The 19,037-nt window shown below is 37.6% G+C and overlaps 1 pseudogene; it reads right to left on the bottom strand.

Annotated features, from left to right (window-relative positions):
- Positions 1-522: 522 nt before the first annotated feature.
- On the bottom strand, positions 523-1,673 carry LOC128578306 (actin-related protein T1-like; annotated as a pseudogene).
- Between the last annotated feature and the right edge of the window lie 17,364 nt (positions 1,674-19,037).

The following is a 19,037-nucleotide window of genomic DNA, read 5'->3' on the forward strand; positions in this document are numbered from 1 at the left end:
GCAAGGGCCCTGAGCTTAGAAGTGCTGAAAGAAATGGTAATTTTTGTGCTCAACTCTTCTCTCCATTCTATTTAGTTTTTTGATCACATAACAGCAGAGCAATAACCTGGTTGCTCTGACGAAAGGACAACCCAATGAAAGAGTTGTTGAGCTCTAACAATAGTCTAGCCTCCCTGTTTCTGCTTCATTTCTTCCCCCTTCTTTGACTTATATTGGTGACTCTGTCTCCTGGTCACTGGATGACAGAACCACTTAACCCACTGATTCTGAAAAACTTACCCAAATCCAGCTTGATTAAGGAGAAAACAACTTAATAGGCCCATAGAACAAGAAGATATGGGTACAATCACTTAAATATTGATGAGATGAGTTAGAAATTCTAGCATTACCAATAATAAACTGAAACCTGCAATGTCAAAACCCTTTTATTGAACATCACGCTGAAGGCCAAGAGACCCTTTAACTTTCCAATGGTACTCCTGCAGTCTGACACTTTGGGTCATCTTCTGTGCTCTGGGATTTTTAATAGCATCTGCTCTGAACCACAGATGCCCCAAACTCCTTGAAATCTTCAGAAGTGACCCACATCTTCTTGAAACTGCTCACAGAGGTAATTATGGATGCACCAATCCATGCAGAGAAACGTCTATCAGGAGAAGCTGTAATCTTGATGGGGGTTCCTTTGGAAGCCAGTTGTTCCAGTTCTTTCAAGAGCCTTTCCTCCAGTCCAGGAAAGAGAGTGGTGCCCCCACACAGTACAATTTCTGCATAAAGGTTCTTCTGGATGTCAGTGGCACATTTTGTGATGCTGCTGGAGACCATTTTTGAGAGTCCTGGATTGTGGATGCCTAGCCGGTCAGGTGCAAAGAGAACCTCTGGTCCCTGGTATAACAACTGGTCCTTAATGTGGATGACATTTTCATCAGGAAGTCTGTATTCTCGAAAGACTTTCCAAGGCTTCTTCCATACCTCTTTCTCTGGCTCCAAGGCAACATAGCAGAGCTTCTCTTTAATGTCATTCACTAAGGTCTTGTTGAGAATGCCAGAATAAGTACACCCTCTAGCAAAGAGGAGCTGGGTGAGGTGCTCTGTGATGTCCCTCCCTGCCACATAGAGCTTGGTGACTGTATGAGGCAGGGCGTAACCCTCAAAGATGGGGACAGTGCAGGTGACCCCATGTCCACTGTCCACCACCAGGCCTGTGATGCAGGCAGAGGCATAGAGAGCTACCACGGCATGGTTGGACAGGTAGAAAGCAGGCACGTTAAAGTTCTCAAACATCATTTCGGCAAGCCTTTCTCGAGTCTCCCTTGGGTTCATGGAGGGCTCAGTCATAAGTACAGGTTGGTCACAGGGTTGATGATGGGGTGTTTTACTCTCAGGTTACACTCAAAAAGGTGTTCCCAGAGTTTCTCCATGTCATCCCATCCTGTTACCAGTCCACGTTCAACGGGGTAGTGCAAAGATAATGTCTCATACCTGCACATGCCTTCTTGCCCCACAAAGTACTTCTTCTCATTGGCTCTTTCTGAAGGAATGTTAGCTTTAGGATGGCCCACGACAGAGCTGATGATGTGACGAGGTCCATTCTCTCCAGAAATACCCACTTTGCAGAGTCCTGAACCATTGTCAAAAATCACAGCTGGAACATCTAATACGTGTGGATTAAACATGTCTGCATCTTCCTTTCCTGAACCTCACCAACATAAGGAAAGAACACTTAGGCCATTTTGTGAGGCAGGCACCTTTGGAAGTTTTAAAGCCACAGGATTCCAGAATTCTTAGGCTGTCACGCAGGTGGAGCTAGCAAGTTGTCGCCACTGTACCAGAACACCCCATCATCAACCCACTAATCTTTTCACATTTCTGGCAGTCTAGGTCCTGCTGATGCAACTTCAGGGATGATTGTCCTTTATGTCACAATTTAGCCAAGACAACAATTGTTCTGAGTGGGTGTCAGAGGGACAGGGTCTATGAGCCACCAGTGTTGCCTATCTGGTGAGGTGTATAGCCAGGGAAGGCAAATCATACCTATGAACAGCTTTAGTGAGCCTGTGAACCCAGATCAGAGGCCTGTTTTTAGAACAAAGTGAAGTTGCCAATCTGTGTGCCTGTCCCAAAGTACCAAAAGTACTACTCTCTGCCCTCTCTGTCCTGGTGAGCATTGTTCTGCAGAATGCTAAAAATATCCTTCCCTTTGCTAAGGGGAGAAACTAAACATCAGACATAGGCGCAGTTTGGAGTAAGGATATAATCAACACAAGATTTTCTTTCTTTCATTGCCCCTTAACATTTGTTTTCTTGTTTGTAATGGTTTTATTAAGATACATTTTACAGACTATATATTAAAACACTTGAAGTGTCCATTTCCCTGATTTTAGTTTAGTTACAGATATTTGCCAATTTCACAATAATAAATTTCCCTATAGTTACAGATATTTGCCAATATGCCAAAAATAAATGAAGATTACAAAAAATCAAAATAAGTAAATACACCTCATAAGGAATCCCAGTGTCGTTTAGCTGCCAGTCCTCATTAGATCATCTACCAGAGCCCTATCAAAGCCTTGCTAATATATTTTTTGCCTGTGTATATTTACTTTCTCTTAATTGTTTCATATAAATTGAAACATATAATACATGGCCTTTTGTTTTTGGATTCATTCACTGCATATTACCATCGAAGTTCATCAACTGTTTGGATATAACACCTTTTCTTTATATATCGGTCAATGGGTGTTTTAATTATTTGTGTATGATATAGTATGCCTCTAGATACAATCACCTATGTTTTATGTGGGCTTACCTTTTCATTTCTTTTGTTTGTGCATACATATATATGTGTGAGTGTATGTGTGTGTACATTTGGCATCGCTAAGTAGAATATGACAACTATATGTTAAACTGCTTGAGTCAGTTTCCTCTAAGACTGCTCTCCAAAGGGTTGTGACATTTTACATTGTGAAACTGTGTTGGAATATTCTTACTCTTCTATAGGATCCTCCCCACTGTAATATTTTGCCTCTAGGCATCCTGGTGTGTATGAAGTATTCTATAGTATCTCACTGTTGTTTTGATTTATATATAATGGTGAAAATATGATTATGTGCTTATTGGCCATTTGAATATCTTGTTTTGGAAAATGCCTAAACAGAGCCTTTGCCCACTTCAATTATTATTTACTCATGTTGCCTTTTTCATTATTCAATTGTAACCCTTTTCCTCACATATTCAACATTATAGCCTTAATTAGATACATTATATACAAGTACATTCTTCTATTCTTGATTTGTCTTTTCACTTTCATTGTGACATCCTTGTAATTATAAAAAGTTTTAAGTTTTGATATAGTTTAACCTATGTTTGTTATAATTTGTTGCTTATATTTTTGTGTCATATTAAAGAATTCGTTATAAAATCCAAAATTTTGAATATGTGCCCCTATGTTTTCTTCTAAGAGTTTTGTGCTTTTAACTTTTTATTTACTTTTTTTTAATTTTTATGTTTCCAACTTCATTCTTTTGAATATGGCTATCCTATTGTTCATTTTCAGTGGCTAACCATTTATTAAAGTGATTATTTCTTCCCTCACTGAATGTCTAGTATTCTTGTCAAAATAATGTTTTCCACAGATAATTGTATTATCTCTGGACTCTCAGTTCTATTTCATTGATCTATATTCCTACCCTCATGCTAGTAATACTTTGCATTGATTACTGTTTTTGTGCAATTAATTTTTATGTTACGAAGTTTGTTTTCCCCTTCTTTGGTCTTTTTTATGTTTATGCTTGCTATTCAGAGTCCATTTTAATTCCATGTGAATATTGATAGAGTTTGCCTTCAAGACTGGACATGGTGGCTCATGCCTGTGATCCAAGCCTTTTGAGAGAGCAAGGCAGGAGGATCACTTGAGGCCAGAAATTCTAGACTAACCTGGGACACATAGCAAAACCCTTATGTAAAAACTGAAAATAAAATATTAGCTGAGTATGGTGGTGCATGTGTACTATTCCCATGCCTTTAGAGGCTTAGACAGGAAACTCACTTGGGCCCAAGGGTTTGAGGTTTCAATGAACTAAGATTTTGACATTGCACTGAAGCCTGTACAAAAGAGAGAGATTTGATCTCTTGGAAAAGAGAGAGAGAGAAAGAGACTTTTGAATCACTAGATCACTTTTGGGAGTATTCCTTCTTAGCAATATGAATTCTTCTAATCCATAATATATAATATGTTATTTTTTATTTATTTAGATCCTACTTCAATCTCTTTAAACAATATTGTCATTTTCAGAGCATAACTTTTGCACTGCTTTGGTCAAATTTATCCCTAAATATTTCATAATTTCTTGATACCTATAGAAATGAATTTTCTTTCTTTCTTTTTTTTTTTTTGGCCTTTTTTCTAATTGTTGAGGATTCATTGAGGATACAAGAAACCATGTTACACTGTTTGCATTTGTTAGGTAAAGTCCCTCTTACAATCGTGTCTTGCCCCCAAAAGGTGTGGCACACACCAAGGCTGCACCCCCTCCTTCCTTCCCTCTCTCTGCTCTTCCTTTCCCCACCCTCCCTCCTTTCTCACTCTGTTGTCCCCCTCCCACTCCCCCACTGTGTCCTTAATTGTCCTCATATCAAAATTGAGTACATAGGATTCATGCTTCTCCATTCTTGTGATGCTTTACTAAGAATAATGTGTTCCACTTCCTTCCAGATTAATACAAAGGATGTAATGTCTCCATTTTTTTAAATGGCCGAATAGTATTCCGTGGTGTACATATACCACAGCTTGTTAATCCATTCCTGGGTTGGTGGGCATTTAGGCTGTTTCCACATTTTGGGAATTATAAATTGAGCTGCAATAAACAGTCTAGTGCAAGTGTCCTTATGGTAAAAGGGTATTTTTTTTTCCTTCTGGGTAGATGCCCAGTAATGGGATTGCAGGAACAAATGGGAGGTCTAGCTGGAGTTCTTTGAGGGTTCTCCATACTTCCTTCCAAAAAGGTTGTATTAGTTTGCAGTCCCATCAGCAGTGTAAAGGTATTCCCTTCTCTCCACATCCATGCCAGCATCTGTAGTTTTGAGATTTTGTGATGTGGGCCATTCTCACTGGGGTTAGATGGTATCTCAGGGTGTTTTTGATTTGCATTTCTCAAATAATTAGGGATGATGAGCATTTTTCATATGTTTATTAGCCATTAGTCTATATTCTTTAGAGAAGGTTCTATTCATGTTTCTTTCTCAGATATATATAGGATTGTTGGATTTTTTCATGTGGATTAATTTTACTTCTCTATAGATCCTAGTTATCAAGCATTTGTCCCATTCAAAATAAGCAAATATCCTTTCCCATTCTGTAGGTTGCCTATTTGCTTTGGTTGTTGTCTCCTTAGCTGTACAGAAGCTTTTCAGTTTAATTAAGTCTCATTCATTTATTTTTGTTGTTGTTGAAATTGCCATGGTAGTCTTCTTCATGAAGTCTTTCTCCAGGCCAATATCTTCCAGTGTTTTTTCTATGCTTTCTTTGAGAATTTTTATTGTTTCATGCCTTAAATTTAAGTCTTTTATCCACCTTGAATCAATTTTTGTGAGTGGAGAAATGTGCGGGTCCAGTTTCAGTCTTTTACATGTGGATATCCAGTTCTCCCTGCACCATTTATTGAATAGGGAGTCTTTCCTGCAGTGTATGTTCTTGTTTGGTTTATCGAAGATTAGATGGTTGTAAGATGTTAGTTTCATTTCCTGGTCTTCTATTCAATTCCAAATGTCTATGTCTCTATTTTTGTGCCAGTACCATGCTGTCTTGACCACTATGGCTTTCTAGTATAGCCTAAAATCTGGTATGGTGATGCCTGGCTTTATTTTTATTACTAATAACTGCCTTAGCTATACGGGTTTTTTTCTGGTTCCATACAAAACTCAGAATCAATTTTTCCAAATCTTGAAAGTACAATGTTGGTATTTAATAGGAATAGCATTGAATAGGTAGATTACTTTGGGAAGTATAGACATTTTAACAATGTTGATTCTTCCAAGCCATGAGCATGGTATTTTCTTCCATTTGTTAATATCCTCTGCTATTTCCTTTCTGAGGATTTCATAACTTTTTGTATGGAGGTCCTTCACCTCCTTTGTTACATATATTCCTAGGTATTTCATTTTTTTTGAAGCTATGGTGAAGGAAGTTGTGTCCTTAATTAGCCTCTCATTTTGACTGTTATTGGCATATAACAGGCAACTGATTTGTGGAGATTGATTTTATATCCTGAGACACTACTGTATTTTTTGATGACTTACATGAGTCTTGTGGTTGAGTCACTGGGGTTCTCTAAGTATAAAATCATATCATCATCAAAGAGGTGGAGTTTGACCTCCTCTGCTCCCGTTTGTATTCCCTTTACTTCCTTGTCTTGCCTAATTGTATTGGTTAGAAATTCCAGCACTATATTGAAAAGTAATGGTGACAGAGGAAAATCTTATCTGTTTCCAGTTCTAAGAGGAAAAGCTTTCAGTTTTACTCCATTCAATAAAATATTACTTGTGGGTTTGTCATAGATAGCTTCAATCGGTTTCAGAAATGTGCCACATATGCCTATACTCTTCAGTGTTCTAATTAGAAAAGGATGCTGGATTTTATCGAATGCTTTTTCTGCATCTATTGAGAGGATCATATGGTCTTTATGTTTCCTTCTGTTAATATGGTGGGTAACATTTATGGACTTGAGTATGTTAAACCAGCCTTGCATCCCTGGGATAAAACCTACTTGATCATGATGTATGAATTTTTTGATGATAAGCTGTAATATATTGGCTAGGATTTTGTTGAGAATTTTTGCATCTATATTCATTAATTAAATTGGTCTGAAATTCTCCTTTTTAGTTGGGTCTATTCCTGGTTTTGGTATCAGGATGATGTTTGCTTCGTAGAACATGTTGGGGAAGATTCTTTCCTCCTCAATTTTTTGGAACAATTTCTGCAGTATGGGTATTAGCTTTTCCTTGAAGGGTTGATAGACTTCTGGTGTGAAGCCATCTGGACCAGGGCATTTTGTTGTTGTTGTTGGAAGCTTCTTTATTGTTTCTTTAATTTCAGTGCATAAAATTGATCTGTTCAGAAGCTCTAGCTCTTCCTGGTTAAGTCTAGGCAGAGAGTGTGATTCCAAATATTGACCCATTTCCTTCACATTGTCAAATTTCTGGGCATAGAGGTTCTGCTGGTATTCAGAGGTGATCTTTTGTATATCTGTGGCATCAGTTGTTATTTCCCCTTTATTATTTCTGATTGAGGTTACTAGAGATTTTACTTTTCTATTTCTAGTTAGTCTGTCCAAGGCTTTATCTATTTTTTTTTTCAAAAAACCAACTTATTTTTTCATTAATTTTCTGAATGATTCTTTTGTTTTCAATTTCATTGATCTCTGATTTTATTTTGAAGATTTCTTTCCTTCTACTAGGTTTAGGCTTAGATTGTTCTTCTTTTTCCCATTCCATAAGATGGCTTGTGAGTTTGTTGATATGCTCTTCTGTTTTCAGAATGTAGGCATGTAAAGTGATAAATTTCCTCTCAAAACTGCTTTTGTAGTATCCCACAGGTGTTGGTAGCTTGTGTCATGATTGTTGTTATGCTCAAGGAAATTAGTAATTTTCTGTTTTATTTCTTCCTGCACCTAAGTGTCATTCATGAGAAGGTCATTCAATGTCCATGCCTTTGTGTGGGGTTGAACATTTTTGTTGGAGTTAAATTCCACCTTTAGTGCCTTGTGGTCCGAGAAGATACAAGGTAAAATTTTAATTCTTTTTATTCTCTTGAGGTTTGTTTTGTATCCTAGGATGTGATCAATTTTGGAGAATGTTCCATGGGGCAATGTGAAGAATGTGTATGCTTTGTCTTTGGGATGGAGTGTTCTATATGCATCTATGAAGCATAGTTATTTTAGCATCTCATTTAAGTCCCTTACATCCTTGTTAAATTTCTGTTTAGAAAATTTGTACAGCTCTGTAAGAGGAGTGTTAAAGTCCCCTGTTATTATGGTATTATAGGAGATCATATTGCTCAGACTGAGTAAGGTCTGTTTCAAGAATCTGGGAGCATTTAAGTTGGGTGCATAAATATTTAGAATTGAAATGTCTTCTTGTTGTATTTTTTCCCTTGACCAAAATAAAGTGACTAGCTTTGTCTTTTTTTACTTTAATTGCTTTAAATCCGCATGCATCTGAAAATAAGATTGCAACTCCTGTTTTCTTCTGAATTCTGTTTGCCTGAAAAATTGTCTTCCAACCCTTAACTTGGAGTTTTAACTTGTCTTTTGAAGCTAGGTGTTTCCTGCAGACAGCAAATGGATGCCTTGTGTCTTTTTATCCAGTCAGCCAATCTATGCCTCTTTAGTGAGGAATTCAAGCCATTAATATTTATTGAGATAATTGATAAGTGTGGTGGTGTTTTATTCATCTTATTTTGTGAGAGTCCATTGCTTAGTTTTATCTTTTGCATCAGTGTGGAAGTTAGGTTCTGTCCTTTAATTGCCGAGTTCTTACTTTGCTGCTGATCCATTGTGATGGTCAGTGTGTAGAACAGGTTGAAGTATTTCCTGTAGAGCTGGTCTTGTTGTGGTTAATTTCCTCAGTGTTTGTATATTAGTAAATGATTTGATTTCTCCATCAATTTTAAAACTTAGCTTAGTAAGATATAGAATTCTGGGATGGAAATTGTTCTGTTTAAGTAGATTAAAGGTAGATGACCATTTTTTTCTTGTGTGGAAAGTTTCATTAGAGAAGTCTGCAGTCACCCTGATGGATTTCCCCCTCTAGGTCAACTGGTGCTTACTCCTGGCAGCTTGCAGAATCTTTTCTTTTGTCTTGACTTTGGAAATGTTCATCACAATGTGTCTTGGAGAAGCTCCATTAGAGTTGAGGCCACCTGGGGTCTGATATCCCTATGAAAGGAGTGTGTCTGAATCTTTGGTGATGTTTGTGAAATTTTCATTTATAATATTCTCAAGTGTGGCTTCCATTCCCCTGGGTCATTCTTCTTTCCCTTCTAGGATACCTATAACTCATATGTTTGAACACTTCATAAAGTCTCATAATTTTGTTAGTGAACATTCTGCCTTCTCTCTCTTCTTTTCTGCCTCTTTAACTATCTGAGTTATCTCAAGACCTTTGTCCTCTATCTCTGAAATTCTTTCTTCTGCATGGTCTAATCTGTTGTTAATACTTTCTATTGCATCTTTAGGTTCCCTAATTGACTGCTTCAGTTCCTTCAGCTCTGCTATATTCTTTGTATATTCTTCATATCATTCACCTCTTATTTGATTTTGTTTATGGATTTCCTTTTGGTTATTTTCCACTTTATCAGCAGTTTCCTTCATTGTTTCCATCATTTCCTTCATTGTTTTTATCCTCTGTATTCTAAATTACCTTTCTGTCATTTCTAACATTTCTTTATAGGTGGAATCCTCTGTTGTAGTTATCAAACGGTTCCTTGGGGGGGGGGCGTTCTCTGAACTGTTTTTTCATGTTGCCAGGATTTTTCTGCTGATTCTTTCTCATGAGTGATTTCTTTTATCTGTTTCCTTTCCCTAATTTTCCTTTCACTTTCTTTTGTTCTTGAAGTTGCATGCCACTGGACTGGGGTTTCAATGAGTCCGGTTTTCCATTGCTTTTGTCTTCCACCTGGGTCCCAAAAGTGTCTTGCTTTCTCCCTGTGTCCTCAAAGGGATGTTTATGGGCAGATCCCACCAGCCAGAGATGCCTGGAGTATTGTCGGCCCAGACTCACCATGCCCAGTTGCAAGGAAGCTGTTACTCGAGTACATCATGCTCTCCCTTGTCCTTATTTTGTTTTTCAAATTGTACATTGAGAGGGTATAAACAATTTATTTTTGTGTATCTGATCTTGTGCCTTCACACCTTTCTGAATGTCTTAAATTGTTTCATTAATTTTAATCAGATTATTTAATACATATATGTAATCTTTAGGTATAGATTTGCTTCTAATTTTTGAAACTTCATGTTTTTTATCTTGATTAAGTTTTTATCTAGAACCTCCAGTTGAGTAGGAGTGGTTAAAGGAGCCATCCCTTTCTTGTTCTTGACCTTTTTTTTTTTTTATTAATTATAGCCGTGTACATTAATGCAATCATGGGGCACCATACGTTGGATTTATAGACCATTTGACATATTTTCATCACACTGGTTAACATAGGCTTCCTGGCATTTTCTTAGATATTGTGTAAGACATTTATATTCTACATTTACTAAGTTTCACATGTTCCCTTGTAAGATGCATCGCAGGTGTAATCCCACCAATCGCACTTTCTCTGCCAATCTCCCTCCTCCCCCTCCCCCATATTCTCAGGTTTTAACTGGGTTATAGCTTTCATATGAAAGCCATAAATTAGTTTCATAGTAGGAATGAGTACATTGGATACTTTATCTTCCATTCTTGAGATACTTTACTAAGAAAAATATGTTTCAGCTCCATCCATGTAAACATGAAAGAGGTAAAGTCTCCATCTTCCTTTAAGGTTGCATAATATACCATTGTATACATATACCACAATTTATTAATCCATTCATGGATTGATGTGCACTTGGGCTTTTTCCATGACTTAGCCATTATGAATTGGGCTGCAATAAGCATTCTGGTACAAATATATTTGTTATAATGTGATTTTTGCTCTTCTGGGTATATACCTTAGTACAGGAAGTATAGGATTGAATGGCAGATCTATTTTTAGATCTCTAAGTGTTCTCCAAACATCTTTCCAAAAGGAATGTATTAGTTTGCATTCCCACCAGCAGGGTAGAAGTGTTCCCTTTTCTCCAAATCCACACCAACATCTCTGGTCTTGGGATTTCGTGATATGGGCTAATCTTACTGGATTTAGATGATATCTCAAAGTAGTTTTGATTTGCATTTCTCTGATGATTAAGGATGATGAGCATTTTGTCATATGTCTGTAGGCCGTGTGCCTGTCTTCTTCAGAGAAGTTTCTCTTCAAGTCCCTTGCCCAGCCTGCAATGGGATGACTTTTTTTTTTCTTGCTTATACATTTGAGTTCTCTGTGGATTCTTGTTATTAAGTCTTTGTCAGAGCCATAACCTGCAAATATCTTCTCCCATTCTGAGGGCTGTCTGCTTGCTTTACTTACTGTGTTCTTGGCTGTGCAGAAGCTTTTTAGTTTGATCAGGTTTCAGTAGTGTGTTTTTGAAGTTGCTTCAATTGCCCAGGGGGTCCTCCTCGTAAAATATTTGCCCAGACCGATTTTTTCAAGAGTTTCCCTGCACTCACTTCTAGTATTTTTATAGTTTCATTTCTTAAGTTTAAATACTTAGTCCAGTGAGAATCTATCTTAGTTAATCGTGAATGGTGTGGGTCCACTTTCAGTCTTCTACAGGTGGCCAGCCAGTTCACCCAGTACCATTTGTTAAATAGGAATTCTTTTTCCCACTGAATGTTTTTAATTGGCTTGTCAAAGATCAAATAATGGTAAGCAGCTGGATTCATCTCTTGGTTCTCTATTCTGTTCCATACATTTACCTCTCTGTTTTTGTGCCAGTACGACACTGTTTTGATCACTATTGATTTATAGTATAGTCTGAGGTCTGGTAGCATGATTACTCCTGCTTTGTTTTTATTTCTGAGTGATGTCTTGGCTATTTGACTTTTTTTTTTTTTTCTGATTCCATATAAAGGAAGTATTATTTTTTCAAGATCTTTAAAGTATGACAGTGGAGCTTTAACAGGGATTGCATTAAAACTGTATATTTCTTTGGGTAGTATGGACATTTTATCAATGTTGAATCTTCACAGCCATGAGCATGGCATGTTTTTCCTTTTGTTAGCATTTTCAGTTATTTCTTTTCTTAGAGTTTCATTGTTCTCATTATAGTGATCTTTCATGTCCTTTGCTAGATAAACTCCCAAGTATTTCATCTTCTTTGGCACTACTGTGAATGGAATAGAGTCCTTCACTGTTTATTCATCTTGACTATTTTTGGTTTATATAAAGGCTACCGATTTATGAATGTTGATTTTGTAACTTGAGACACTGCTGTATTCTTTGATCACCTCTAGGAGTTTTGTAGTAGAATCCCTGGTGTTTTCCAGATATACAATCATATCATCTGCGAAGAACGAAAGTTTGATCTCTTCTGACCCTATATAAATACACTTCATTGCCTTTTCTTCCATAATTGAGATGGTTGAAACTTCCATTACAATGTTAAAGAACAGTGGAGACAATGGGCAACCTTGTCTGATCTGAATGGAATTGATTTCAATTTAACTCCATTCAATAGGATACTGGCTGTGGATTTGCTGTTGATGACCTCTATCAGTTTAAGAAATTTCCCTTCTGGGCGGTGCCTGTGGCTCAAGGAGTAGGGTGCCGGTCCCATATGCCAAAGGTGGCGGGTTCAAAACTAGCCCTGGCCAAAAAAAAAAAAAAAGAAATTTCCCTTCTATACTCATTTTCTTAAGTGTTCTCATCATGAAGGGATTCTGGATATTATCAAAAGTTTTTTCTGCATCAATTGACAGAATCATATGGTCTTTGTTTTTTAATTTGTTTATGTGCTGAATTATATTTATAGATTTTCGTATATTGAACCAGCCTTGAGAACTGGGATAAAACTGACCTGATCATGATGTGTAATTTGTTTGATGTGTTCCTGGGTTCTGTTTGTTAGGATCTTGTTGAATATATTTGCATCTTTATTCATTAGTGATATTGGTCTATAAATTTTTTTCTTGTTGGGTCTTTTACTGGTTTGGGTATCAGGGTAATTTTTGATACATAGAAAATGTTGGGTAATATTCTTTCTTTTTCTACATTTTGGAAAGGCTTGAGTAATATGTGTACTAGGTACTCTTTAAAGGTTTGGTAGAATTCTGATTTGGTCCTGTGCTTTTCTTTTTTAGGGAGATTTTTGTATAATTGGTGCTATTTTAGAACTTGATATAGGCCTGTTCAAAATTTCCACTTGATTATGGCTAAGTATTGGAAGGTGGCATGCTTCCAAGTATTGGTCAATTTCCTTCAGATTTTCATATTTCTGAGAATAAAGTCTCATGTATTATTCATGAAGGATATTTTGAATTTCTGAGGAGTCTCTTGTTATTTCATCTTTGTAATTTCTGATTGATGAAATTAGATATTTTACTCTTTTTTTCCTAGTTAGGTTAGCCAAATGTTTATCTAGTTTATTGAACTTTTCAAAAAAACAACTTTTTGATTTATTGATCTGTTGTATAATTCTTTTGTTTTCAATTTCATTTAATTCTGCTCTAATTTTGGTTATTTGTTTTCTTCTACTGGGTTTGGGGTTGGAATGTTCTTCCTTTTTCAATTGCTTGATATGTCCCACTAAGTTGTTAACTTCTTCTTCCTTCTCTTGAGGAAGTCTTTCTGTGCTATAAATTTTCCTCTCAGGACTGCCTATGCGGTATCCCAGAGGTTTTGATAATTTGTGTCTTTATTGTCATTTTGTTCCAAAAATTTGACAATTTCCTTCTTAATCTCATCTATGACCCAGCTATCATTCAGCATATGTTTATTTAACTTCCATATTTTTGTATGAGTATGCAAGTTCCTGTTGTTATTGAGTTTAACTTTTATTCCACAGTGGTCCGAGAAGATGCAAGGAATAATTTCTATTTCTTTAAATTTACTGAAGTTAGACTTGTGACCTAAGTTGTGATCGATTTTGGAGTATGCTCCGTGGGCTGATGAGAAGTATGTGCATTTAGTTTTGTTGGGATGAAATGTTCTATAGATGTCTGTTAAATCCAAATGTTGGAAGGTTAGATTTAAATTTAAAATTTCTTTGCTTATTTTCTTATTTTAGGATCTATCCAATACTGCCAAAGGAGTGTTATAATCTCCAACTATTATGGGGCCTAGGAAATCAATTTGCTCATGTCTGTTAGAGTTTCTCTTATAAATTCAGGTACATTCTGGTTGGGTGCATAAATATTAATAATGGAAATCTCATCATCTTCAGTATTATGCTTAACAAATGTGAAGTGACCATTCTTATCCTTCCTTACTTTTGTTGGCTTAAAGCCTATTGTATCTGCAAATAGAATTGCAACACCTGCTTTTTTCTGATTACCATTTTCCTGAAATATGGAAGACTATCCTTTCACCCTGACTCTATATTTATCTTTTAAGATAAGATGAGATTCTTGTACACAGTTGATATCTGGCCTGAGTTTTTGTATCCAGTCAGCCTACCTGTGGCTCTTTAGCTAACAGTTTAACCCATTCACATTAATGAAGAATATTAATATGTGTGGTAAAGTTTTGGGTATCGAGTTTTTCAAAAGTTTTTAATCTTTTCGCCACTATGGAAGTTGGAGTTTGATCAAAAGTTTCTGAGTGAGTTTTCTTTTGTGGTAGAGGATTGGGCTGGTCATTATGGGGGACAGGTCTGAGAATATCCTGAAGAGCTGGTTTGATTATGGCAAATTTCTTCAACATGTGAATGTCATTAAAGTATTTAATTTCTCCATCATAAATGAAACTTGGTTTAGCTAGATACAGGATCTCGTGTTGAAAGTTATTTTGTTTTAGGAGATTAAAATTCGATGACTACCCTCTTCTGGCTTGATAATTTTCAACAGAGAGATCTGCAGTCATTTTAATATTCTTCCCTTTGTAGGTTATTTATTTTTTTTCCGTACTTCTGGCTGCTTTCAGAATTTTCTCCTTCACATTAACTTTAGTGAAGTTAATTATGATGTGCCTGGGGCATGTCTTATTTGGGTTGAGTCATGCTGGGGTTCTGAAACTGTCTGCTATCTGAATTTCAGAATCTCTTGGCATGGCTGGAAAATTCTTTTTCTTAATTTCATGTAGAAGAGCCTCTGTGCCTTGCGAAGGCACTTCCTCGCTTTCAGGGATTCTAATGAGGTGAATATTAGCCTTCTTCTCATTATCACAGAGCTCTCTGAGAGAATGATCCATTTTTGCTCTCCACTTGTCTTCTTATTTGAGATTTTGGGAGAGTTCAAAAGCTTTGTCTTCAATATCAGAAATCCTTTCTTCTGCTTGTTCCACTCTGTTACTGAGGGATTCTACTGTATTTTTCATATCTTTGAGGGCTACAAATTCTTGCTTCACCATGTCAAAATCTTTGGTGCTTTTGTCTTTAAATTCACTGAATTTTTGAGACAACTTTTGAATTCCTCTTCGAATTTCTAATTACATGTTTTGAATTGTTCCTCGAATTTCTAATTCCAATTTTTCCTCCATTCTATTAATCTCATTTTCAGTTCAAATTTTGAATTCGTTTTCTGACATCTTGGCCATCTGTTTATGAATGGGATCTTCAGTTACATATGCCATATCTTTCCTTGAGGTAGGGGTTGATCTACTCTGGTTATTGATGTTACCAGAGTTTTTCCACTGATTCCATCCCATGATTATTTTACACCATTTGACTAGATGAGTTGATGAAAAAAAGTTTGGTTCCGGCTCCAGGAGTAGTGATTATCCAGCCCTTTCCCAAAAAGCAGACTGGTATCTGTACCTTTTCCCCTGGAGCTTTTCCGAGGACCTGTGCAGTGCTACAGCCTGAGAAACTGGAGACCTGCTTGGTATGGTGGGGCTAAGTGGCTCTGTCTTGTTTTCAGCTGGTCTCTGTCCAACCCTAGGGAAACAGTTACTCTGGGTCAAACTCTCAGCTGTGGAGGAATACCAGCAACTAAGTCACCCCGAACCCCAAAGGCAACAATTGGAAAAGGAAAATCAAACATTCCTTCAACCACACTCCCAAGGCACCACTTGGATAGTCCTTAGGTGATTGGGTCAGTTTAAAAGGTCAAAATCAATTGTCTCAGTCAGCACCTGTCTCAGATGGGAAAGTTCAAAAGGTCTCTGCATGTGAGCCTTGGCAAATGTGGAATGTAAATGTCTTGACAAAGTAACTAGAATGATGCCAGGAGGGCTATGTCAACTAATGAGATGAAAATGTGTCAAATGTTCTATGAAACAAGTGTATGATGCCCCATGATCATATTGATGTACACAGCTATGATTATATAAAAAAATAAAAAGGCAACTAGCTCACAGGGGTCTGCTGACAACTGAAATATGACTTGCTCCAGTGCTCCGTGAGTTCGGGAGGACCCACCCAACAAATAAACAAATAGATCAGTCTGGGAAGGTTGATGCACCTCTGCCACACCATACCTTGCTCCTCTGTCACACCCAGTCACTGATAGCCCTGTAGGGCTGTGACCCAGTTGCCTCCAATGAGCAGATACTACAGGGGTTTGCACCTGCCTGAATCACAAGGAGGTCTATGTATCCTCAGCCAGGACGCTGCTCTCTGCCACTCTCCAGCAGGGGAAGGTGATGCCTGACATCCTTGAGCACTTGATGGAGGCTGGGGCTCTTCACTCAGTTCCAGCCCAGCCCCTTATTGATGTTACTCACAGAACAGTACTTTCCAGAATTTTTTTCTGTCCCAGATAAATTTCCCTGCATAAGAGAAGCTGTTTTAAGTTCACAGAACTTGCACCTCAGGCCCTGTCTTTGCTCCCGCTCGGTAGTTTGTATTCGCAGTATAGTTAGCTGTCAGTTGTATCCTCCTGCCCTCCTTTGTCTAGGCTGATGATCCCCTGAGCACCAGGTGTTTCTTAGGCTCAGTAAAGCAGTCCTCAGGGTCAGCCCCACCCTGCAAGTCTGCTGGCACTGCGCATGTGTTTTCTAGGCTCTGCTGTCCACCCCTGCTGGTATCACCTCACGCAAACCCTTTACTCATGGGGCCTGCGTTTCTGTCCCAGATCTGTTCCGCTGGTGGTTGCCACCTGAGAAGATGCCTGGAATCCTCTGGTTGCCCAGAGAGTTAGGAATGTGACTCCAGATATCCAGGGGTGAGCCCTATTGTTGCCAAAAATGCCTGCAGCTCTGTGCCTCGGGACACTGCCAGTCCTGTGTGGTTCCCTCTCACCCAACCATTCTCTCCTCACTCCTGTGCCACAGAATCAGCCCTGACTAGCTGCAGTCCTTGTTCACACCTTTTGAGAAAACACCCAAGAATCTGGACTCCTGGGGGACAGGCCTCCAGACCTCAGAGTGAGAGTGGAGGGGTGTGGTGGGGGCTCATAATTGCAGGTAGAAAATATATACAGTTTTATACAGTTTTATGCCTGGCAGGAGAGCGCCATGGCACTATAGTAGGGGAAGTAGGTCCAGTTTTTAAAGGGTCTTTCTCATGGGATATAATGGGAGAACTTTTGAATTCTGCTCGTTTGTTTATGAGGTACTCTGAGCTGTTCTCTTGTGGGAGGCTACTCCCATCCGCTTGTTGATGGATTTTGTACCTTTTGTTTGTATCCTTGGGGTCGCAGCTCACATCAGCAGGGTTGATGTGTGTTCTTCTACCTTCTCTCTTGGTGCATCTCTAATCCACCAGATTACTTGCTAAATTTCTGTCCTTTAACTCTCCTTCTAGATGGGAGCCTCTGTGGAAAGCTGGCTTCAGTCAGCCATCTTGTCTCCTCCCCCTTGTTCTTTATCTTAAGGTGAATGAATCCAGTCATTTACCAGTAAGTATAGTGTTAGCTATGGGTTTTTCTTAGCAATTTTTTACATTTTTAATGTTAAGAAATTTTCCTTCTCTTTCTAGTCTGTTAAGTGTGTTCATCATAAAAGGGTGATAAGTATTTTTTAAAAACTTTATCTACACGTTTTGAGATGATCATGTGAATTTTGGTTTTTATTTTATTGATGTGGGATATAATATTAATTGATTTTCAGATGTAAATAAACATCACATTCCTGAGATAGTCCTACTTGTTTATGGTACATATACTTTTGTAATTCTATCTTTGGTTTACTACATAATTTTTTTTTTTTTGAGACAGAGCCTCAAGCTGTTACCCTGGGTAGAGTGCTGTGGCATCACAGCTCACAGCAACCTCCAACTCCTGGGCTCAAGTGATTCTCCTGCCTCCAACTCCCAAGTAGCTGGGGCTACAAGTGCCCACCACAACACCCGGCTATTTCTTGGTTGAAGCCATCATTGTTGTTTGGTGGGCCCAGGCTGGATTCAAACTGGATAGCTCAGATGTATGTGGCTGGCATCTTAGCCACTTGAGCCACAGGTACTGAGCCTACTAGTAATTTATTGAGGGCTTTTACATGTATATTGATAAGTCGTATTTGTATTCACTTTTGCTTTCTTGTGATACGTTTGTCTGGTTTTGTTATCATGAGAATTCTGTCCTTGTAGAACTAGCTGAGAGTTTTTCCCTAATCCTCAATTTTTTTTGAAAGTGTATTTGAAGAATTGGTATTATTTCTTCTTTAAACATGTCATAGAACTCAGCAGTGAAGCCATGTGGTTCTGGGCTTTTCTTTGTGTGCAGTTTTTTAATTACTAATTCAATCTCTTCCATCTAAAGTCAGCTTCAATAGTCTGTGTCTTCCTAAAAAGTTGTCTGTTTCATCTGAATTATCTGATGTATGACATAATATCACTCATAGTATTCTTTTAAAATCCTTACATATTTCTGTAAAGTTGGTAGCAATATTACTTCTATTTTTTCTTAACTTAAAAAAAAACCTGTTTTTGTTTTATTGATTTCTATATTTGTTTCTCTAGTCTCTATTTCCAATATTTATGCTCTAATGTTTATCATTTCATTCATTTAGTTCCTTTTAATTTGATTTTATTTTTACAGGGACTTTGGGTGGAAAGTTATTATATGTATGTGAGGTATTTTCTTCTTTCTAAATATTAATTTTATATCTCAACTTGGCTAGGCTGTTATACCCACTCCTTTGGCCAAATTCTAGTCTACATATTGATGTTAAGATTATTCCATAGATGTGATTAACATTTATAAACAATTTACTCAAGCAAAGGATATTACCATTCATAATGTTGGGGAGCATCATTCAATTAGTTAAAGGCCTTTAGGAAAAAAGTGAGATTTCTTGGAGAAGGAATTCTGCTTCAATGCTATAATGTAGACATCTACTTGAGTTTCTAACCTACTGTTCTGTTTTACATATTTCAAATTTG

The sequence above is a fragment of the Nycticebus coucang genome, chromosome X (genome assembly GCF_027406575.1).
Source record: "Nycticebus coucang isolate mNycCou1 chromosome X, mNycCou1.pri, whole genome shotgun sequence".
Lineage (NCBI taxonomy): Eukaryota > Metazoa > Chordata > Mammalia > Primates > Lorisidae > Nycticebus > Nycticebus coucang.